This window comes from Acomys russatus, chromosome 5, assembly GCF_903995435.1.
Source record: "Acomys russatus chromosome 5, mAcoRus1.1, whole genome shotgun sequence".
In the NCBI taxonomy this organism is placed as follows: Eukaryota; Metazoa; Chordata; class Mammalia; order Rodentia; family Muridae; genus Acomys; species Acomys russatus.
In genome coordinates this window covers 41795131-41820409 of record NC_067141.1, presented here as the reverse complement: position 1 = coordinate 41820409, position 25279 = coordinate 41795131, and the positions used below count along the sequence as shown (strand labels likewise).

General features: G+C 40.6%; 1 pseudogene; it reads right to left on the bottom strand.

Moving 5' to 3' along the window:
• Nucleotides 1-16715: 16715 nt before the first annotated feature.
• On the bottom strand, nucleotides 16716-17637 carry LOC127189853 (calponin-2-like; annotated as a pseudogene).
• Between the last annotated feature and the right edge of the window lie 7642 nt (nucleotides 17638-25279).

The window sequence follows — 25279 nt, the reverse complement described above, 5'->3', positions numbered from 1 at the left end:
TCAGCATAGAGGAAGAGCCCCAGCTGGAGGCTCCCTGCAGAACAGTGGCACAGGGAAGAGGAGATGATCACAGTCTATTTGACTGGCCCTCCCTTCTCAACCTGATGACTCTGAAGTGAACTTTTTTCACTGTCCCTAGTCCTTTTCTCTCAATATAGGCATTGCCAAAACAAGCACACACGGCACTGCTTTAAATTTTTTAAGATTCTATACAATACATAAAAGAAATGCACACACACAGTTGCATATGTGAGTGGAAGATAACAGTACTTGAACAGCAAACACAAAGAAATAGTAATTAAGAAAATGCTGTGGCACATGCATTTAATCCCAGCACTCAGGAGGCAGAGGCAGGCAGATATCTGTGATTTCATGGCCAGCCTGGATTATAGAGTGAACTCCAGGACAGCCAGGGCTCCATTACAAAGAGAAACTCTGTCTTGGGGAAGAGGGGAAAAAAAAAAAAGAACAACAACCAAAAAAAAAATATATATGCTGTGATGTAAAACTTTTTTGCAGACAATCTTCCAACTTGTTCTAGTGGACACACCACCTCTACCCAGCCTTCATCTCTTTTCAATTTTCTGTACTTTTTTTTTTTTCAAAGAAATTAAGTTAGTTCTCAGAACTACACTAGAGGCCATCTGCTAGTTTCAATGACTAAAAGTGACCTGATAAGTAGAAAAAAAAATGTGTCATGACTGAACCCAAAGAAGAATCTCCCTTGAGGGAATTCTGCTTCAGATTTGTGTTAGTAACACAAAGAGAAGATCCAAAAAAGCCAGGCTATAATTAGCAAGGAAAGTAAAGAGAAATCTCATCATTTGGACATGAAAACTCACTATGTGTCATTTGGCACATGAATATGTTGCCAAAAGCAGTCAGGCAATGGAAAACATTAAATCATTTTTAAAAATGACATATAACTTCTTCATTTCCAACTTCTTTAAATTCAGGACAAATGACATGGTTAGCCTTATCCAAGCCAACTTTGAGAGTTGGGGGCAGGGGGGTTTCCTACAGTATGATTTTCTAAGAACTAAAACCACTATAAACGTAACTGACTTTTTTAACCAAGTAAAGCTGCCAGTTGGTTCTGAGCCGATGGCCCTGTCTAGGGAGTTCTGTAAACTTTGTACAGAGCCAAATACATAATTCTAAACTTTCACAATATGCGCTGACAGAGGAAAGAAAGAATTTTTATTCTGGCTGAGGCAGTTATGCAATGGAGCCCAAGGCTTGTGGAAGAATATTGTCTGGATTGAGACAGCTGAGTTCTGACTGGGTATGGCGGGGATCACAGCGCTGGCTGTACAGGGCACAGCAGTTGCTGTACCATTGTGCCACCGAGCAAATCGGACAGTTATTCGGCCATGAAACTGGCAATGGAATGGAAACTCTTGACTTTGATTCTGAAATAGTGTTTGGCTCAGTCCCATTCCAGTTTTGCTAAATATCACCACCCAATAATATCATCTGAAATGCTTGGAAGAGCTCCAGTCGAGGGGCACTGCTTCATTGCTTTCCCCTTTTGGAAATGCTAACTGGGCTTAGTCACCTAGGCTGCAGGGGAGGAGCAAAAATGGAAAATACCTGAAGTATTGTTATATAACTGTGTAAGCCAGGCTTAACTTCCTATGTTTCAGCCAACTTAATATTAACAACAGTTTCTCTCTCTCTGAGCATATGGTTAAAGGGAGAGTGGTGAGTTCAGATAAAGCAGCATTAAGAGAGAACCAAGTGGCAAAGTGGTACCATGCCTCCGTGGCAAAATAAAAACAGATAGAGGAGCCTTAACTCATGCCCTTGAAAATGTGCCGTCCATGCATTAGCATTAAATATGCTTAGAATAGATCACGTGACACCAGCAACCCAATCCTTGCTTTCCAAGAGCACAAAGAATGAATGGTGAGGCTGGTGAGCAATTAAGCAAACAATTGCAATGCTCTGTGGCTGTGGAATGCTGGAGTAAGCCCACGATGGTATAGGAGCACAACTGAGCAGCAACCTGAACTTCAACAACCAGAGAAAGCTTTTCAGATAGAGTGGAAGCCCAAATAATGACTAGAATTGGCATAACATTCCCAGGGAAGGTAGTGATGGTAGGAATAAGTACTTGGTGGAAGCTGGTTATCCCATGTTCACCAATTGCACAGGTATTTATCGAATGCACACAAGGTTTCGGATACAGAGTAAAAGGAATTCCCTTCTTTATTTTACTGCACAGCAACAGTAGCTGCACCAAAGATAACATTTAAAACAGCATACATCATATGTTTATTAATTCTGTCATTTATCCAACAGGCACTAGATAGAATGCCTTAAAAAAAAAAAAAAAGCCAACAAGCACTAGACAGAATGTCTAGGAAAACAACTAAAATTTAAAATTCAAATTTTCACTTGACTTGCTAACATGAATGGAAATCAAAATCAGGCAACGACTATGCCCAATTATTTCACAGGTAAAATAATTATTTATTTGTGCTCCACTCCTTTGTGCTGTGGAAAATGTGCATGTGTATGGTGTGTGTATGTATGTGTGTGTGTGTGTGTGTGTGTGTGTGTGTGTGTGTGTGTGTGTGTGTGTAATGTAGTGTAATGTGTGAGCATTCATGTGTACATACAAGTGGGCACACACATATGAGCATGCTTGTAGGGACCAGAGGTAAATATCAGGTGTCTCCCACACTTGCTCCCCAACAGAGAACCTCTCACTGAACCTGGCGTTCCCTGATTGGCTACACTGGCTGTCTGTTTAGCTCTACGGATCCACCTTTCTCTATCATCCCGGGGCTGGAGTACCAAATGCGTGTAGCTATGCCAAACTTTTTTATATAAGTTCTAGGGATCTGCACTGAGGTCCTCCTACTAATACAACAGGCAATATATAAGCTGAGCCATCATGCTAGCCCCAATGCACGGTAATAACAAATATCATTGTAGGGTTATAGAGATGACTCAGACATTAAGAGCACATACTGCACTTGCAGAGAATCCAAGTTTGGTTCCAAGAACCCACATCAGATGGCTCACAACCACCTGTAAGTCCAGGCAAGGGGCTACATCAACCTTATGACCTCCATTGGTACACACAGACATATACCCACATAGAGATGTACACATACACAATTAAAAATATTTTTAAATACTTTAAAATACAGTTAAGAAGTTTTATCAGAGATCTAGGATTCCACTCAATATTAATACTGTCCATACAAGGTAATATTAAAATATTGTGAAGACTATATATGTAATTATATATTAGCTTATGTATATTAAAATGTATGTACTAAAATATATGGAAGCATCAAGAATCAATAAATGGGCTCTCATGAAACTAAAAGCTTCTGTAAGGCAAAGGACCCTGTCAATAGCACAAAATGACAGCCTGCAGAATGAGAAAAGATCTTCACAGACCCAGCATCCAATAGATGGTTGATATCCAAAATATATAAAGAACTCAAGAAACTAAACACCAACAAACCAAATAACTCAATTTAAAAGGGGGAATAGGGTGAAAGAGGGAGGAACAGGAGGATACAAGTGAGGGGATGACAATTAGGATGTAATCTAAATAATTTTTTTAAATGGCATATAGGAATAACAGAGAATTCTCAACAGAAGAATCTCTAATGGCCAAGAAGCACTTAAAGAAATGTTCAATATCCTTAATCATCAGGGAAATGAAAACCAAAACAACTCTGAGATTTGATTTTATACCAATCAGAATAGCTAAGATCAAGAACTCAAGTGACAGCACTTGCTGGCAAGGATATGGAGAAAGGGGAATACTACTCCATTGCTGGAGGAAGTGCAAACTTATACAACCACTTTGGAAATCAATCTAGCAGTTTCTTAGAAAATTGGGAATAGCTGTACCTCAAGACCCAACTATACCACTCCTGGGTATATGCCCAAGAGGTTCTCCACCATACAACAAGGACATTTGTTCAACTATGTTCATAACATCTTTATTCATAATAGCCAGAAACTGAAAACAACCTAGATGCCCCTCAACCAAAGAATAGATAAAGCAAATGTGACACATTTACACAATGGAATGTTTCTCAGCTATTAGAAACAAGGAAACTATGCAATTTTCAGGCAAATGGATCAAAGTGAAAATATCCTGAGTGAGATAACACAGACTCAGAAAGACACGCATAGTATGTACTAACCATGCTACAATCCACAGACCCAAAGAAGCTATGTAACAAGGTGGGCCCAAGGGAGCAGCTTTGATCTAATTCAGAAGGGGAGGAGCAAGAGAACTGGGCAGGAGATGGGTTTGGGAGGGGAATAGAGGTGGGGATCAGGTGTCAGAGTGAGAGGGCTAAGAGAAAAGAGAAAAAAGGGGGACAATATTGAGGATGAGATGGAGACCTGGGATAGGGAGACTCCAGGGGAGTCTATGGGGTGACCCTACCTGAGACTCCAATCAGTGGGGGATCTAGAGGCTGAAGTGGCCACATCCTGTAGCTAGGTGGGACTTCAAGTGGAGGGAGGGACACCAACCCACCCACAAAAGCTTTGACCCAAAATTTGTCCTACCTACAAGATGTGTAGGGATAAAGCCAGAGCAGAGATTGAGGGATGGCTAACCTACCACCTGGGAGACAGCCAGTCCCTGACACTGTTAATTATTCTCTGCTATGCTTACAGACAGGAGCCTAGTATAGCTATCTTCTGAGAGGCTTCATCTAGCAGATAATGGAAACAGATGCAGAGACCCACAGCCAAGCAATAGGCTGAGTTCAAGGCAATATGTGGAAGAGTGAAAGGATCGAGAAAGCCAGAGGTGTTAAGGACACCACAAGAAGTCCTACAAAGTCAAATAACCTGGGCCCATGGGGACTCATAGAGACTGAACCACCACACAAAGAGCATGTATGGGCTACACCTAGGCCTCCCGCACATATAGAATAGATGCACAGCTTGGTCATCATGTGGGCCCCCTAATTATTGGAAGCAGGGGCTGTCTCTGACTCTGTTGCCTGCCTTTGGATCCCTTTCTCCTAGCTGGGATGCCATGTCTGGCCTTAGTCAGAGAGGATGCACCGAATCCTGCTACAACTTGATGCGGCAGGTGTCTTGGTACCCAACTGAGGGTGGGGGGACTTTCCTTCTCAGAGAAGAAATAGAGGAGGGATGGGGCAGGGATATGTGAGGGTTGGCCTGGGGAGAGAAAAAAGGGATATGTAATTGGGATACAAATGCATAAATTAATGAATAAAAACAAAATACATATGGAAATATAACTCTGGGAAGATGTTTTTGTGAGGAAAAGCACTTGCTGCACAAGCATGAAGACATGAGTTCAAATCCCTAACACCATGTGAGAAACTCAGGCATGACTGCTCATGCCCATAACCCAGCATTGAGGAGCAGAAACAGGTGGATCTTGGGTCTTATTGGCCAGCCAGTGTAGCTGAAATGAAGAGCTTCCAAACCCATCAGAGACCATCTCAGCTCAATAGGGCTGAAACCAATGGGGAAAGACACTCGGCATCTTTTCTCTACCTCTGTACACATATGGATGATGAAGTGAACTTGCACACACACACACACACACACACACACACACACACACATCATATACTAACATTACACACCACATGCATGCATAGACCATATAGAGATAAATAAAGAAATAAATAATATACATAGAAACAGAAATATAAGTGGAGAAGGTGGCAATAATGTACTAGTAAACAATTAATTTGCCCCAAAAAAATTCAAAAAAATCCTGATTTTATTATTTTCCATCTCTGTAGAAGAAATATGCCTACCAAGGCCTATTTCAAACTATCCACACTTGTAAGATTTTTGAAAGCTTATAACTGTCTTCAGGGGCTGAAACAGGCCAACTCAAAGAAATAGCCAGAGGTGATAGCGCTTCAAAGTTTCTCACACTCTCTTGAATATACTAAAATATCATTTCTATTATGCTCTAACAAGCAGCGGCACATTTTGTTATGTCTAAGCAACTAATAAAGGAAGAGCAGAGAAACACATTACTAAGGAATACGGAGACAAATGGAATAATAGACAGTTCATTAATCCAGCTGGAGGTAACACAGCTGAGAAAAGAAATATACAATGACAGGACAAGTTTACAATCTGATAAGATTATAAAACAGAGCCAAGTGTCCTACCTTGCTTTTTATTGCTGTGATTAAACAATTACCAACCTAGGAAAGAAAGAATTTATCTGGTGCATAAGCTGCCATCCATCATCAAAGAAAGCCAAGGCATAAACTGGAACCGGGGTGCACACATGAATGCTTCCTGCTGGCTTGTTCAGCTGCTTTACTTATACAACCCAGAACCACCTGCCTAGGAATGTCACTGCCCACAGTGGACTGGGTCTTCTTTCATCAATTAGCAGGTAAGAAAATGGCCCTACAAACACGCCCACGGGTCAATCTGATAAAGTTAAAAAAAAACAAAGGAGGATTGCACACAGTAGTGCTGAGGATGCACTTAGTCCTGATTTGGCTTGAGATGCAAGGGTAGGTTGGTACCCACGAAGGGCCTCCGCTTCTCTGAGGAGAAGGGAATGGGGAAATGGCAGGGAGGAGAGGGTAAGAGTAGGGCTGGGAGAAAAGGAGGGAAGGGGGCTGCAATCAGGACATGAAGTAAATGAATGAATGAATGAATAAATAAATAAATAAATAAATGGAAAAATCTTTGTTCTAAAGTTCAATTCTCTAAGATTATTCTTTAAAGTTAAAAAACAATATACATCCTGTTTCTTGCAAAGCCTAACCATTCTTAACCCCTTAGCAATTTTTTGTACAAATATATCTCTTTGGTAGAATGTTTCTCATTAAAGAATAATTCGCACAGTTTTTCTTCACTTTCTGTACAGTGTTCCCGAGTAAGTTTTAAGGATATCTTTTTCTTTCCTCTAAGCTCTCTTAGACACAAGCATAAGATCTTCCTTGGCCAAGGGCTACACCTCTCCTACTGACACTACAGATTTTAGAGATATATTTTATATTACTTTATAAAAGTATTACAGAGTTTTTTGAACAGTCAAGCCTTAGAAGAATGTGAGCAAATAGCACATAGAAGACATGAGTTCTTGAACTTTATTATTTGAAGACAAATGTCTTGTTCATGAAATATGAAAGATTCCTAGAAAACAGTCTTTCTTACTAAGCACCGTGTAACGTGAGGAGCATTAAAAATAATTGACATCCAGCAGGAAAAGCAAAATCTGGAGGACCTCAGAAGGAGACAGTCGCCCCAACCTATGCTGAAACATTCTCCATGCTGTGACAGCAACAACAAAGCCCTATCCCTGGGAGCTGAAAAACATACACATGGGACTCCAACCACGAGTAACATTTTAAAAGAAGAGCTGGAGTTTCAACTTGACTCTCTCCTCCATGGGCAGCCCTCCTCCCTGATCCATTGAGCAGCCCTCCTCCCTGATCCATGGGCAGCCCTCCTCCCTGATTCACAGGCAGCCCTCCTCCCTGATCCATGGGCAGCCCTCCTCCCTGAAGCACCCTCACAAAGAAAGCCTGGCTATACTTAGGAAATTAGACAACCAGGGCCAATTGCATGGTTCTAACGGGTTGTTCATTAAAGCAGTAGCATGAAACGTCTTTTGTGCCATGATTCTCACAGGATGGGTCTAGGCTGATGGATGGATTCTCAATGGAGACCCAGTAACTGCACATTGCATTCTCAAGATAGAGTGTCAGTTTAAATGCAAATAAGTACCCCAAAACAAGCAAGATGAGGAAGGAAACTGACTGGGCATTTTTGCTGGATGTTTGATCTCATTGTGAACCCTGAGATTGTGAACTGGAAACCTATTTCTTTTTTGGTGTAGTCCAAACCTAACATATACCTTTCTGTTTATTGTGAACAGGTGATTATGGTATAGCTCAGCCCTAGTACACACTTTAATCCAAGAGTTTTCTGTATAGAAATTTAATAAAGTTAACCCTAGGTGGGGAAGCAGAGCAAGAAGGAAGCTGACAAGGATTAAAAAGAAAGTAAGGGCAGTGAATTGAAGCTTTATCAACACACTAGATGAAGCCCTGAAAAGAACATCAGGCATGGAAGACAATGTAGATGAACTACAGCCCTCAGACAACAACAAAAAAAGTGAAACATAAGAATACAAAGCGAGTCCAGGACAGCCAGGACTACAAGAGAAACCCTGTCTCAAAACACAAACAAACGAACAAACAAAAACCAAAAAATCAGCCAAACAAAGAATAACATCCAAGAACTCTAGTATATGTTGAAGAGAAAAACCTATAATAGGTAGGGTGGAAGGAACTGAGATCAAAATCAAAGTCGCAGAAAAACTGTTCAATAAAATAATAGCAGAACATTTCCCAAATCAAAGGAAAGATATGGCTAAGTAACTATAAAAAGCATTTTACACCCCAAAGAGACATGACCTGGAAAGAACCTCTCCATGATACACCATCAGTAAAATATTCAAACTACAGAATAAAAACAACAAACTATATTAAAAGTTAGAAAAACTGTCAATGTACATACACAGGAAAACTTATTAGAATAACATTAGACCTTCCAGCTAAAACCCAGAAACAAGAAACACACAAAGTGGCATATTCAAGCCCTTTCGGTATATAACTGTCAACCAAAATTACTATATCCAGTGGAGTTATTTTTAACTGATAGAGAAATAAAGAGCTTTGAGATAAGTACAAATGGAAAATGATAGCTAATGAAAACTAAGAATCAAATATGCCCAACTCAATAAAAACAAACAAACCCCTAAGACCCATAAAAGAAAAAGAGCAAACAACATTTAAACCACAAAAAATAATCAATAAAGTTACAAGAATCACTAAATATTTCTTAATAATATCATTACTTAAAAGGGCTTATGTACCCTCCCTATGTGCATGGGGTAATGGGGCTGAGTATCAGGTGTGGGGAGAGCAGAGATGGGAGGGTGAGGGGAAGACTGGGAGAAAAAACAGAAATCAGTATTGGAGGTGGGCATCTCAGGACAGAGGAGGCTCCAGGAGTCTATGAGGATGACCCTAGCTGAGACACCTAGGATTGGGGGCTTAAGGAGCCTGAAGCCACCAACTCCTGTAGCCAAGTGGGACTTCCAGTAAAGGGAGGGGAACAGCAACCCACCCATAAAACCTTCAAGCCAAAATTTGTCTTGCCTACAAGATATGCAGAAACAAAGGTGGAGCAGATATTGAGGGAATGGCAAACCAATGACTAGCCCAACTTGAGATTCACCCCATGGGAGACATCCAAACCCTGTCACTATTAGTGATATTTCACTATGCTCCCAGCCTCTTTTAAGAGGCTTCCTCCAGCAATTGAGGGAAACAGATGCAGAGAGCCACAGCCGAACAATAGGCAGAACTTCGGGAGTCATGTGGAAGAGTGTCACTCCATTGAGTGAGCTGGAGGGGCCAAGGACACCACAAAAAGTCCTACAGAGTAAGATAACCTGGGTCAGAGATGGAACCACCGACCACAGAACTTGCACAGGCTGGACCTAGACCCCTAGGAAGCAGATGTGCAGCTTTGCCGTCATGTGAGCCCCTTAGAGAGGAAGTAGGGCTGTCTCTGACTCTGTTACCTGCTTGCCTTTGAATCTCTTTCCCCTAGCTGTGCTATCTTGATAGGCCTCAGTGGAAGAGGATACATTTAGTCCTGTTGTGACTTGAGATGCCAAGGTGGGTTGGTACCCCTTGGAGGGCCTGCCCTTCTTTGAGCAGAAGAAAGGTAGGAAGGGGGGAAGGGAGCATGAGTGTGTGACTGAGAGGAGAGAAGAGAGGGGGCTGAGATCAGGCTGTAAAGTAAATAATAAATAAATAAATAAATAAATGGGAGAAAGGGCTTACATAGACTGAATGTCAAAGGATGGAGTACCAAACACATAGAGCAGGAAACAGGCAAGAGTGCCCACTGTTATATTCAATAAAGCAGACATTAACCCAAGGACACTATACCTTAATGAAGGGCGCAGTCTATCAGGAAGTTACAACAATTGTAAACATATGTATTTGTAACAAACGTTGGCACACCTAATTTCATAAAACAAACAGTATTAGATACAAAGACAGATAACTACAGATACAGTAATAGTGGGTGACTTCCATACTCCACTCTCATCATTAGATACTAAAGATAAATATTGTTAGCAGGAGGCTTTCTTGATGCCCTGCATTCCATACCTCCAGGAAGAAATACCCACTAAGCTATCAGCCACTCCACACAAGCCTGCTGCCCGACAGGTATCCTGTGCCCCTGCCTCCAGGTACAGATTCCCATCCCAGCCACAGTCACTCTACACACTTGCCACCGTGTTGAGGACTCTAAGTCCTGCTCACCTCCCTCAGGTAGCACTACACACACCACCTGGACTCTACCCCCTACCATCTAAGAACTACCTGTGGAACCCAATGAACCTTTCACAGACTTCTGACGACTCAGCAATGAAAACCATCTAATTCCACAGAAGGTTTGCTCCTTGGCTCAGCACCTGTACCTGGTGAACTAGAACCACTTCAGGCATCCCATTGCACATAACTGTCTATAATGTGACAAGTTGATATAGTAACAAGCAGAGATCTAAACACCCACACAGTAAAAACAATACCAGATATCTATACCTAGAAACATTTTCAATGACCTAACTTCAGATGCCTAGGCCCCATAACACACACACACACACACACACACACACACACACACACACACACACACACACACCATAAATAACTAAGACAATATGCCTCCTCTAAAACTTAAAACTCACACAGTAATATTCCCTAAGTAAAGCAACTTAGATGACACATAAGACAACTTCAAAATTGCAATATATGGAGGAATATATATGTGTATTTTTATATATGATAAATCAACTAAAAAAGGATAAGGAGAAAGACTAGAATGATGACTGTGAAATACAAAGAGGAGAATGAAATAAAAAAGCTAATACTTGAAAATCAAACTTAATAAAGAGATAGGACTTTGGGGGAAAAGACAAATTGAAAAAAATTAAAGTGAAAACATCAGTGAGCCAAATAAAATGTTCAATGAAAAGCCTCAAATTTAAGAGAGAATATATGGGTGTGTAGACAAGTTAGAGGGATTGGATCACTCAGTTATAGAAAATAGAAAATCTAAATACTATACTAAATCCATGAACAGAACTTGCAGGAACTCTGGGACTCTTTTAAAAAATACATAAATCACTGGTATAAAAGAAAGAGAAGATTCCCAGGAACATGTCCAAATTATTTTCCCAAAGCCAGTATTATCCTGGTTTAAAAAATAAATAAAACCCAAAGACCCAACCAGAAAAAAAAATACATTGGCCAATATCTCTGATGAAGAAAGATGTGAATATTCTCAATAAAATAAAAAAAAATTCATGAAGACATCAAGAAGATGATCCACCACAGTCAAGTTTGTTCTATCCCAGGGGTGCAAAGATGGTTTAACATATATAACTCAATAGATATAACCCCTCACATAAAGAGACTCAAAGACAAAAACCACATGATCATCTCATTAGATGAAAAAAAAAAGTCCTTTGACAAAATCCAATACTCTTTCATAATAAGAGTTCTAGAGACTCTATAAATATGGAAGACATACCTCAGCATGAAGAAGCAATACACAACCAGCCCACAGAACATTATGCAGCACATCCATCAAAATCAGGAACAAGATGAAGAGGTCCTTCCTCCATCTCCATCCCTGTTCGTATTAATGCTTGAAGGGTTAGCTAGAGCAATAACATGGTGAAGCAGAAAAAGATGAAGCAGATGAAGGGCTACAGGTAAAAAAGGAGAAGTATATGTGTTTGCAGATGATGGCTTTTATTAATAGAGCCCAAAAACCCCACCAGGAAATCACAAATACATTGAGCGAATGGTCCCATTATTCACAATAGGCTTAAAGAAATAAAATATTTTGGAATCAATACAACCATGGAACTGAAAGATTTGCATGATGAAAACTTTAAGACATTGAAGAAAAATGGAAGAGATTTCGAATGCTTGTTGATTGGTGAGTTAATACTGTGAAACCGGCCATTTTACTATAAGCAACTTACAGATTCTACATATCCAACACAGTTCTTCACAGAAGTTGAAACAGTATTCTTAAATTTCATATGGAAATACAGAAGACTCAGTATAGCCAAAAAGAAAAAAGTCAGATAACTAAAAAAAAAAAAAAAAAAAAAAAAAAAAAAAGTGTTGGAAGCATCATTGTCCTAGGTTTCAACTTATACTACTGTGCTAATAGGCAAAACAATTTTAAAAATCCAGCATTGTACTGCCTTTAAAATGTAAATGGTGATGGAGCAAGCAGGAGGATCTCTGTGAGTTCGAGGCCAGCCTGGTCTACAGAGCAAGAGAAACTCTATCTCAAAAAAACAAAAATAACAATAATAATAATTATTTTTTTTAAATAAAAATAAATTCAGATCAGTGGAATAGAATTGAAGACCCACATGCAAACCCATGCTCCTATAGCCTATAGCTATTATTATTATTATTATTATTATTATTATTATTATTATTATTATTATTATTATTATATAAAAATAAATTCAGATAAGTGGAATAGAATTGAAGACCCACATGCAAACCCATGCTCCCTTTTGACAAAGAGACAAAAATACACATGGGAAAAAGACAGTAAATTCGACAAATAGTGCCAGTCAAACTGTATAGCTGTGTGTAGAAGAAATTATATCTTTATCTCTTACCTTGCACAAAATATTAAATGGATCAAGGACCTCAACATAAGACTTATTACCTTCAATCTGACAGTGGAGAAAATAGGAAACAAGCTTGAAGTTAGAGGCACAGGGAAGGACTTTATGAACAAGACCCTAATAGATCAGGCATTAAGGTCAACAATTGATGAATGGAACCTCGTAAAACTAAAACCTTCTGAATAGCTAGGACACCATCATTTGAGTGAAGAGACAGCCTACAGAACTGGGAGGAGGGGCGTGGAAACCAGCTATACATATGACAGAGGGTTAGTTAACTGGGAGGAGGGGGTGGGAACCAGCTACACATATGACAAAGGGTTAGTTAACTGGGAGGATGGAGGTGGAAACCAGCTACACATATGACAGAGGGTTAGTTAATATCTAGAATGTACAAAGAGAACAAAAAGCTAAACATCAAGAAAACAAAATACTCCATTAAAAACTGGGACATGGAACTAAATAGCGAGTTCTCAAAAGAGGAAATACAAATAAATGAGAATCTTTTTAAATATTCAATATCCTTAGCCATGAGGAAATGCAAATTAAAACTATCTGGAAAGTTCATCTTATCCCAGTTAACTGGCTAAAATTAATATATATACATATATATACATAGGCAACAAATGCTGGTGTGGACGTGGGAAAGAACATTTATTTACCACTTGTTGGGTCTAAACTGGTGCAGATGATGTGGCAATCCATGTGAGATTTCCTCAAATAGCTAGAACTAAATCCACCACGTGATCCAGCTTGGACACACACCCCACGGATTCTATATCAGATTACAGAGCTACTTGCTCATCCATGTTCATTACCGCTCTGTTCACACTATCCAGGATATGGAAACAGGCCAGATAATGAAAATGTGGCACATTTACATCAGAGAACATTGTTCGACTGTGAATCTGGCCGGGTAGTGGTGGCGCACCCCTTTAATACCTGCACTCAGGAGGCAGAGGCAGGCTGATCTCTGAGTTTGAGGCTTAGCCTAGTTTACAGAGAGAGTTCCCAGGACAGCCAGGGATACACAGGGAAACCCTGTCTCCAAAAACAAAAACAATTTTTTTAAAAAATGAAATCTGCAGGTAAATGGATTGGGGCTCAAAATTATCTGAGTAAGGTGACCCAGATCCAGAAAGATTAACATTGTATACTCACTCTTATATGTGGATGTGAGCTTTGTATTTTCATGTGTGTTTAAACTTGGGTGTCCATAAAGGCCAGGAAACCACTAAGAGACTATGGAGGAGAGGATTTTAAGGGGGAGGGAATAAAATGAAGGTGGTATACAGGCGGAATAGAGAACAATGGAGCAAGAAGGATTTCATGATGTGGAGTGGAAGGGCAGTAGGGGGAGAGATGAGAGAGGAAAAATTAATCCTGAAAACCTTGGAAATTTTCTCATGGAAAAATACTACCATAGATGCTTCCTGAAATATACACAAACACTTATATAAAATGAGCTCAAATTGAGTCACCTATAGCAGATTGACATTGACTCTAAATACCATGGACTGTCAAATAAATATTCTCAGTGTCAGAAATGGAGTACTTCTTTTGGAAGGTTAGTCAGTGCAGTTGCAAAGTGCATTACCCCAAACATTACAGCCTGTTGTCATTGATGGCTCTTTGCTTTCCTCCAGAACTTGATAGAAACGCCCTACTCCTGAAGATGCTATAGACTTGATTCTTCGAATGTGGAGAAATCATGCTGGGACTCACCTGAACATTCCACTCCTACTGGCTAGTTTCCACGGAAAAAGGTGCTATGCATGCTGCCAAAGGAGAAAAATAACTATTAATAATACCCATCTGGGAAACATGCCAGCTACAATATCTGAACTGATGAGATCTGCTTCCTGGTGCAATGGTGGCATGAGTGTTGCAAGAGTAACTAGCTACTTTCTCTTTTAATTTTTTTATTATAATTTATTCATATTACATCCCAATTGTAATTCCATCACTCTTAGCTTCCTGTTCCCACCCTCCCTCCTTCTTCTGTCCTATTCTCCTCTCACGGACCTCTGACAGGTGGATTCCTCCTCCCCCACGGTCTGAACACAGCCTATCAGATCTCACCTGGATAGCCTGCATCCCCTTCCTCTGTGTTCCTGTAGAGCCTCTCTGGCAAGGGGCAGTGATTAAATCATAGGCACCAGAGTTCATGTCAGAGGCAGTCCCCCACTCTCCCCTCCCCAGCTCCATGTGGAGAATGAGCTGTCCATTGGCTACATCTAAACAGGGGTCCAGGCTCTTTGCTTGCAGTGTCCTTGGTTGGTGCATCACTTTGCGCAGGCCCACCTGGGTCCAGATCTGCCAGCCTTGATAGTCTCCTTATGGAGCTCCTGAAGATCCCTTACACCCCCTATTCCATCCCCAAACTCTTCCCTACAACTCGCAGCTCTTAGCCCAGAGTCCAGCTGTGACCCCAGTGTCCCTAGGCCCTAATTGGATTTAAGGCTTGCTCTACAAGATGAAACAACCCATGCCTAGTACTATTGCTGGGGCTAAAAGCCTGTGTCTAGACAGGTCTTAGGCCTTGGGGAAGAATATGCTACTAATGTTCTTCTAAGTGGGAATAGTATTAAACCAATTCCTAACAATTTACTGATATACCCATAGATTAGTACAGCTCTCAGCATTCATTTCTTTAAAAAGCTGTTTTTGCATGAGATGGTGATTAATACAGAGACCTGCGGTTGATAAAGGTGAAATGCAAAGTTCTTAACCCTTGTTAGGACATCCGTATCACACTCTTTCCTCCTAAGGTTCAGGGATCATTGAATAAGACCGGGCAAGAGAGACTATAAGAGCCGGCATAAATAGTATAAAAAACGTATAAATAGTATTTTCCATACACAAAAGAGCAGCTGAACATATAAACTCAAAGTGGTTGTAACCGCATGCACAAGACCTGCACAAGATCAATCAAACCAAACTCCATCATGAATAGGGAAAATGAGGAATGACATCCTATTCCTTGGTGGGAGCTATGGTAATTGGTAGCTTCTGGGAGAGGGGAGAGTCAGTTCTTTTTAAAGATGTGGTCGTCAGTAGATTGGCCACACTGCAGTGGACAGCCCCACGCCTAGGAGTATATATTATATGGGCAGCACAAACTAGATTTGAGGGGGTTGTTTTCTTAGAAATGGAGGTTTTTATTGGTTTTGGAAAATTTCGCATTATCTAGCAGCACAGGGGTCCCTATGGGTCCCTTGCAGCACTTTTGGAGGCAGGAGGGGCCCAGCACAGCTAATCAGGCGTGTGCAGGGAGAATTGGGACCTTCAAAACGCAGAGGAACCAGGAGGGCTGCAGGTGTGGTCTTGTCTAGTTTGCCTCAATTCCAGGCTTCAGTTGCACCCCCTCCCCTGCCCCAGCACTGGAGGGTGAGGTCTGAGGGTCTTGGGAAAGCAAATGCAGTCCCTCAGAATGCCCGCAGTATTTTAAGGTGCATTGCACCCGTCTCCTCCCTCTCCCTAATATCTTTCTCTGGGCGGGGGTGGGAGGGACACAAACAAAATACAAAACCCCTTGGCCTTGGCTGGTTGGTTGGTTGTTGTTGTTGTTGTTGTTTTGTTGAAACTGCTGCAATTTCCACGGGTTCACACACCACAAACTGCTGTGGAAGAGATGAAGAAACTGGAAATTTTGAGGGGTCAGCCTCTCTCACAGCCCACTGGGATAGCCACAGCCTGGCTATCCTAGCAAGGATCCTGTCTAGTAAGTCAATCCTGGAAAAGAACCAAGGCCTGATGGGTGAGGAGGGAGCATAGATAACAAAGACCTGTCATCCCAGTCCTCAGGAAGCTGAGACAGGAGGACTTCAATGAGTTCCAGGCCAGAGAGGGCTACAAAGTAAGGTCCAGTTTAAAAACACAAAACGCAATGAAAATACAGAAAAACCCGGAAACCCACACAGAGATGCTGGTGCGTGGAGCTGGCACCCTTGGGTGCTCAGTAGCCTGCCTCCTGGCAGCAGGCCAGGTACTCAGGCCCTTCACTCTGGCTGTCACCCTCATCGGGAGCCCCGTCAGCTGCTGGGCCCTGTGGGCAATACTTGGGGTCATATATCTGCTGCCCCAGCCCGAAGACCTGGCTGTTCTGGTTGGGACCCTGCATGTAGCCCATTTGCAGAGACATGGAAGAGTTGTAGGTGCCCAACGTGGTGTCGTAGATGCATCTCGTGTTCCTGGAGCCATCATGCCCATCTGGCTGGCACATTTATTGGTGCCCGTCTGAAGGCTGATGGCACAGTGGTCTATGAGAGGCAGAATATGGTTCTTGGAGTCATAGAGATGTTGCCTTGTTCCATAGGCTGTCATGCCAGACTGACTGGCACATTTGTTGGTGTCCATCTACAGCCTGATGGTGCACTGGCTGGCCTTCATGATCATCGAAGTTCCTCTCTTGTTTCTCGGAGTATTTGCCTCCTGTGTCCACACCATTCTGCAGCCTTTTGGTCTTGGCCTTTCCCGCCAGCACAAGTAGAGACACTTTCACCTGGGTCATATTCCCACTCTTGAACAGGTCACTGGCTTCGAACAGGTCCACAGAGTTCATGCTGTAGCTGACCATGGCCTTGATGAAGTTGGAGAGGTTTTCTAGCTGGTGCCAGTTCTGCACTGAATGGTTGATCTTGGGGACAGAGCCTAGATACAACTTGTTAACGAGAGTGCATAGGATTACCCATCTTTCAGACCTTCTGGAAGTCAGGGCCAATGGAGAGGCCCATGAGTTCCTCTATCCAGCTTCGGAGTTCAGCTTCCTTCTGGGCGTCATATCTGAACAGGAGCCAGTTTTTTACGTCAGCCAAGAGCCAGTCTCAAGGACCCTTACTGAACTGCATGGAGTTTATGGAGAGGGACCCCGGTGCGGGACAGGCAGATCAGAGGGACTGCAAGGTTATTCTGTTGTTGGTGGTTTAAGGACATGAATTTTGGGGTAGGAAAGTAGATTCAATCTGGGAAGATTTAGAATGTAGAGTCAGAATGAATATGATCAAAATACATTGTATGGAATCCTCAAAGAATTAATAAAAAGACTTTTTAATGGATAGAGATAAAACAAATCCAAGTACTTGTGATCTGACTGGTATAAAAAGTATTACGCCAGTCATGAGTATTTTACAAGTTGAGAAAATGTGGTATATGCACTCAGCTCCATAAAGGGTATGCTGATCTTCATGCAGCTTCTGGGAGCACAGGCTTTCAAAATTCCAATTAGTTCATGCATGGGACGCAGATACAAGAAGAAACAAGCAAGTGGAGCTCAGGGTTGATCCTGCAGATAGAGCTATGTGACTTTGCACTGAGGACTCATTCTACAGCATGCGTCATTAGTTGACTGTATCACTGTGCAAATACACAGTCTACTCACACAAACTTAAACAGTTAAGTACCAGAACATTTCCTCTGACTAAATTCCAGTTTCATAGAGTTGACTTTGAGATTATGGGAAAAGAAAAAGATGTAAAGGTTGTAAAAAGCCGAAGGCAAATGAGTACATCCAAATAGTGTTTTCCAGACATCACAGGGCAGTTGAACATGAAGTGCAAGAATTATGATGATGTGCCCCAACATCATGCAGGGCTCTATAAAGCTGGGAACATGAAGCCTGAAGCCTATTGTTAGAAGAAACCACCTGCCTCTGTTATGAGCCTGCTCTGGATGGGAATGGTTATATTTTACGACCATAGATTTTGTTGTGAGCTTGTTTTGCTCACACACACACACACACACACACACACACACACACACACACACACACATATACTTAATGTTTAGCCATGCCACAGCGCATACATCAGGACATTAATCAAGATCCATTGCCGCATCCTGTGTCCCAAATCCAACCGAGCCTAGCCTCTCTGTTAGAGGTCACAGGAAAACAGGAAAGAGAGCATATCTCATGTTAGTGATGGAGACCCCAGGGAAGACATTAAGGCAGGCATGTGCCATTGTTTTTCCCAACACTGGAAAATGCCCCACTCAAGGTTGCAGACCTCATTTTTCAGGAGGATGCAGTCCACCCGCAACCCACAAAATGATAGTATAGCAATTAAGGTCTCAGTGGGAAAATCGCTTCTGAGTTTAACAACAGCTAAATAATTAGCAAGAACTGATGGCAACTGCAGAGAAGTCCAAAAGCTATTCTCCATTATCCTCTGTTCTGCCAGTGGTCTCTCTGTTATAAGTAAAGCTTTATTACAACACACACCAGAAAACATGGTCTGTGTGTTGTAACTAAAGCTTTATTAGAACACACACCAAAAGAACAAATAAAGTACAGTTTTTATTTTAGAACAAATGGACTTAACAGACACCTACACGGTGTTCCACTCAAAAGCTGCAGGATGTACATTTTACTCAGCAGCCCATGGAACATTCTCCATGTGAATCATAAAGTCAAGTCTTAAAAAATATAGATGAATTAAAGTAATTTTATGTATCTTACCATATTATAAATAAGACTGAAACTCTTAACAAAAAAAACATAGAAATTTAACAAATGCATGGGGATTGAACAATAAACTCTTGGATGTTTGGTAGATTATTGAAGAATATGACAGGAAATTAAATACATATAGTCAAATTAAAATGAAAACACAATTTATCAGGGCATTTGGATATAGCTAAGATCTGCTCTAAAAGGGAAGTTCGCAGCTATGAGAATTGGCATAAAAAAAATCAACAAATCCTGAAATAAATGGCAAAGAACCTCAGGGCTGTAGAAACACACAAACAAGACAAACCTAAAATTACTAGGTGGAAATAAATAACAAAATCATAGCAGAAGTTCATGAAATTGCATTTAAGAGAACAATATAAATAGTGACTGGAACAAATATAAAATATATGAAATAAATATAAGTATTAAAATGTATGTTAAAACATAAATATAAATATATAAAAATACACACACACAAAATTGACAAATCTTTAGCCAAACTAACCACAATAAAGAGAAAAGACCCAATGAGTGAAATTAAAGAGAAAATGGGGACATCATAGCAACCAATGAAATTCAAAGTATAATTAGAGAATACTTTGAAAACCCAAGCTCCATTAAATTAAAAAATATAGAAGAAATAGACAATTTTCTAAGTACACATATTCTACTAAAATTTAAACAAGAGGCTCTAAAAATCTTAACAAACCTATATAATAAATGAAGATATTGAAGCAGTAACAAAAGTCTCAGAAATAAATAGATCAGCTGCCAAGCCCTACCAACATGTAAACGTGAACGAAGGCTAATGTTCCCCAAGTTGTTGCATAAAATAGAAAGGAAAAGAACACTGCACAAACTCTTCTGAAGCTAGCACTATCCTGATACCAGAATTTGATACAAACATACACACAAAAAGAAAATTGTAAATGAATTTCTGTGGTTAACATGGGTATAAATGTTCTCAATAAAATGGTTGTAAATTCAACAGCAGACTTCAAAACCAGACACCATAGCCAACTTGGTTCCATTTCAGGGGTACAAGAATTATTTAACAAATAAAATTAAGTAAATGTGGTTCATTCCATAAATGGACTCCAGAGCAAAGATGATATTATCATCTGTCTAGATGTAGAAAACAGTTTTGTGAAAATTCAACATCCCATCATGAGAAAAAGCTTTGGAGAAACAAGGACAGAATAAAACATACGTCAGCATAATAAAAGCTACATGCTAACCCTGTAGCCAACATGATACTGAGTGGAAAAAAATCTTCTTCTAAGTCAAGAATGAGAGAATGAGAGAAGGAGAAAAGGAGGGAGGAAACTTGGGGAAGTCTTAGATCCTTGGCCACCATATAATCAGAGTTTTCAATGTAAACACTATTTTTTTTGTAGCTGCTGGGCAGGTGTCCCAAGACAGAGTCTGCAGGGTCTACTCCTAGGGGTTTCTAAAAATATGATGGAAGTTGAATTCCAGCCTCACCTAAAAGTTTTACGGCAAATCTGGGGTTATTAATTTGGAAAGAGTTGGACCTCATGAACAAAAAGAGGTAAATTTGTAGAATTCAGAAATCTTTAAATAACTGAGTCTCTCAAACTTCATGGAGCCCCCTTTATTAGCCAAAGGAATCTTCTCTTTGAGAAGACTTCCACTGTCTAACTTGAAAACCTTATATTGTTACTTTAAGAGTTGTCAACTCTCATTCTTTATCCATCATCTCCTTATTGTTTGCAAACCTGTAACAAAAGTAAGATTCCTGCATGTTTCAGGAGGTCTGTTTCAACCCCAGGAGGAAAGGCTTGACATGCCAAGAGAACTGCAAGATGGTATAAATTTATATCACATATCCTCAGGGGTATGTGTGGAAACGGATTCAGCTGATATAAACAGCTTTGAGGGGAGAGGTAATTTATGGGGCTGGTATTTTTATATGAGTGTACTGAACAGACTCTGGATTCACACTGCTGTCTGAGTCATTAGCAATGGCTCTGGGTGTTGAGCTAATTAACAAAACTCACCCTTAATTGGGCTGAACTGAAAGCTGGTGGCAAAAGTTTCTTGATGAAATGAGGGAACCTAGAGATTGCGTGTGTGGGAATGTTAAATGGACTTACTAGATGTCCTCCCACTGATGAAAAAAGTACCAGGACTGTTTTGAAGTACTCTAGAGTCTGTCCATTGTGGGCCAAAAGTGCAGTCCTTAAAACATTTTCTGATGAGAGTCTGTCCGTTGTGGGCCAAAAGTGCAGTCCTTAAAACATTTTCTAATTTCAGTAGCAACCATAAGCTCTTGAGTGGCATTGACCAAGTAACATCTTAACTCTGTATAAGATACAGGGTGGTAATGGCCATCAGGGTAGACAACAGTTTTAAGTGACTGTCAGAATGAAATGATTGATTTAAGTCTTTTTTACATTTTATTTTATTTATTTTTTAATTTGATTTTTTTTTTCAAAGACAGGGTTTGTTTGTATAGCCCTGGCTGTCCTAGAATTCACTATGTAGACCAGGCTGGCCTTGAACTCAAGATCCACCTGCCCCTGCCTCTTGAGTGCTTGAATAAAAGTCATGTGCTACCATGTCCAGCTTGAATTCTAAATTTTTAATCAGAATAGGTTTCAAGAAAAGTCAGCTGTTGCTGATTCTCCCTCCTCTCTTTCATCCTCCTTAGTGCCCACTGTCTTGTCCCTTTCTACAGTGTACCTTGTACCCTGCCAAAACTTTCTTTCTACTTTCACATCCTGTGTGATCTATTTTGCTCCCTCACTTTCTTGATGCCTATTTCCCATCTTGTGTTCTCTTTTCTAATTTCATAGCCTATCCCTGCATTTACTCTTAAACTTAATAACATGTAAACATTAGACACCAAGACCCATATGGGAGAGAGAATAAAGACATTAGAGGATAAAAGAAATTGCTATACTCCTGGACTGGCGGAAGTAATAATGTGTCCAATACAATTCTCACCAAAGTTTCAATGACACTGTTCACAGAACTATAAAAGTGCACCTAAAAACACAAGTGGAAACAGAAAGGGCCAAAAATACCAAAATAATCCTTAATAGAAAGAACATTGCTAAAGAAAGGAGGAAGGAAGGAAAAAGAAAGAAAGAAAGAAAGAAAGAAAGAAAGAAAGAAAGAATGAATGAACGAACATTTCTGGAAGTATCATAATACCAGACTTCAAACTATACAATAGGGCTATAATGACAAAGACAGCATGGTACTGGCATGAAAAGATATATAACCAATGGAACAGAACAAAGAATCCCTAAGTAAACCCACATATCTACAGCCACCTTATTCATCAGAACTGCCAAATTCATCAAAACATACATTAGGGAAAAGGCAGTCGGTCTATTCAACAAATAGTGGTGGAAAGGGTGAATATCCACCCACACGTAGAAGAGAAACCTAGATTGGCAATTTGCATCTTAGGCAAAAGTCAGTTCAAAGCAAATCAAAGATCTTAGACTAAAAGCTTCAACACTCCAGTCCCTTAGCCTGCTCCAACTTTCTCGAACCAGGCAAGCCAGGAGTCACAGTCATGTGCTGTCTTGGTGCTTAGGTTCTCAGCCCACAGCAGCTTTCCCCTAGCTCAAGCCCAGGAAAGAGCTCTGCAACTTGTGGGCTCTCTTAGTGAATCCCCCAAAGCCTCTCACCCCATTCCACAAAGACATACACACACACACACACACACACACACACACACACACACACCAAGGAACTACACATGTGAACTTTCTAGGTAAGACCCAAAGACCCTTCCCTCAGACCCTACATTGCTTTTCTAGGCCAGTGGTGCATCTCTGAGTTGTCCCATTGGCCTTGCTCTCTCCCCTCCCCTGGCCATAGGACCTTGCCCAAGCACTGTACCACATATCCTTGATTACACACCACCCCTGTCCTAGAACCTCACACACACAATTGCACACACTGCCAGTAAGACCCCCAGCAACACTCCACTAACCTTGAAATTGACAATATCTGAAGGAATAAACTGAAAGCTCCTTGCATGGTATCTAAAATAAACCAAGCTTTGCTAACAGCAAAACAGAACCAAACTCCCACTCAGCATAGGTGGACAGAAACTCACATCAGAAAGAAAACAAACAAACAGACTCCACCTGTCCAAGTCCCATTGCAAAAGCACAAACAATATATAAGATAGAAATAGTATGGCTCTCCCCTCCCCCCGCCGCCAAAAAAAATAGCAGTCCTATAGAAACATTCACCCATGGAAGTTATATAGATGAATCTCGGGACATATATTTTAAAAGAACAATTTTAAACATACCAAAGAATTCAAGTTTAAAGAGAGCACAAGCAACCAAATGATCTTTAAAAGGACAAGAGGCTCAAGTGCAAGAAAATACACACACCTGAGTGATATAATGAAGAGAACTTGAGACATGAAAGGTAGAAAAATGTTAACGATAACTCAAACTTAAATCAAGTTTGAAATGAAAAATTCAATAACCTAACTAGAAAACTCAGTAGAAAGTGTTAGCTGCAGAGAAGATTAAGTAGAAGATAGAATATCCAACTGAAGGACCACTCAAGCAAAGAAAAATGATTTAAAAAAAATTTTTTTTTAAATATATAAAGGAGTATTGCAGGAACTTTGGGATACCATATAAAGATAAAAATCTATTAATTATAAGATAGAAGAAGACAAAGAAGCCCAGGTCAGTGGTATAGACCAGATCGTCAACAGGGTCATAGAAGAAAACTTCTCCAACTAAAGGAAGCATATCCTTTACATACAAGATGCACGCACATAGAACACCAAATAGACAGGACCAAAAGAGAAACAAACTGTGGTGCGCCATAGTTAATGAACTAAATACACAAAAGAACGCCTATTGAAAGTTGAAAGAGAAAGAATATAAGTCATATATAAGGGAAAACCCAAGAGAATAACAGCTGGTTTCTCAATAGAAACGTTGAAACCAAAAGAGCTTGAAGCAATCTAGCCCAAGTCCTTAAAGACCACCGATGCCAACCCAGACTGCTTTACCCAGTAAAACTATTAAGTTGTAGGAGAAAAAAACCTTCCATGATGTAAACACTAAAAGAGTTTGTGTCTACAAAACTAGCTCTACAGAGAATACTAGAATCAATACTTTAAAGGAACAAGCATTGTCAGGGCTGCCATGATATTGTGGCTCCTAGAAGTACTAAGGAAGCTGCTCCCACCATGGCTCAACATTATGGCTGACTAACCAAGACCTGAACAAAGGTGACACCAATAGACATGCTAATGGAGAAGGGGAAATTTTCATAGAACTCTACCCCTAGACGATGAACTACAGGCAACTGAGTTCAAGATGGCAGGGGCTGCCAGTACCACTGGGCCACAGGGCCACTCCAAAAAGCCTGGGAGACCCACAGAGGCTTCACAGAGAAGACAGAACATCCAAGGATGAGCTTGCAGAGTACCCAGCATCTCTGGAACAACTTTGAAAAAAGAAAAGGGATGGAAAAGAAAAAAAGATAGGTCTTATGGGAAGATGACTTTAAAAAGTAGTTTCATGCAATTGGAAAGGAAGATGGTGGAATGGAATAGCGTGCTGAGGAGAAAAGCAGAACTAGAGATGTTGTGGCAGTAACAGGTGTGGAAGTGTGGTGGCAGACAGAAGTATCATGTCATTGCCAAGTGGGGCTGCTCCTCAGGCTGCCGGGAGCCTCTAGCCTCCAATTTTCTGAGAAACCTCCAGATAGATTTCCACAGTGGTTGTACAAGTGTGCACCCCCACCAGCAATGGAGGAGTGTTCCCTTTCTCCACATCCTCTCCAGCGTGTGTTGTCATTTGAGTTTTTGATCTTAGCCATTCCGACAGGCATAAGATGTTTTAATTTGCATCCCCCTGATGACTAAGGACAGTAGAGCTCAGTTTTCTTTAAGAGCTAACCACTAGGAGTTTAAGCATTTTTGTGTTTGCTTATTGGTTTTTGTCTGTTTTGTTTACATTTTTTGAAGAGGGTACAAGAGTGGGAGGGTATACCTAGGAGGGATGAGAAGCCAGTGTGTTTGGAATGCATTGTATAAAATTCCCAAATAAACA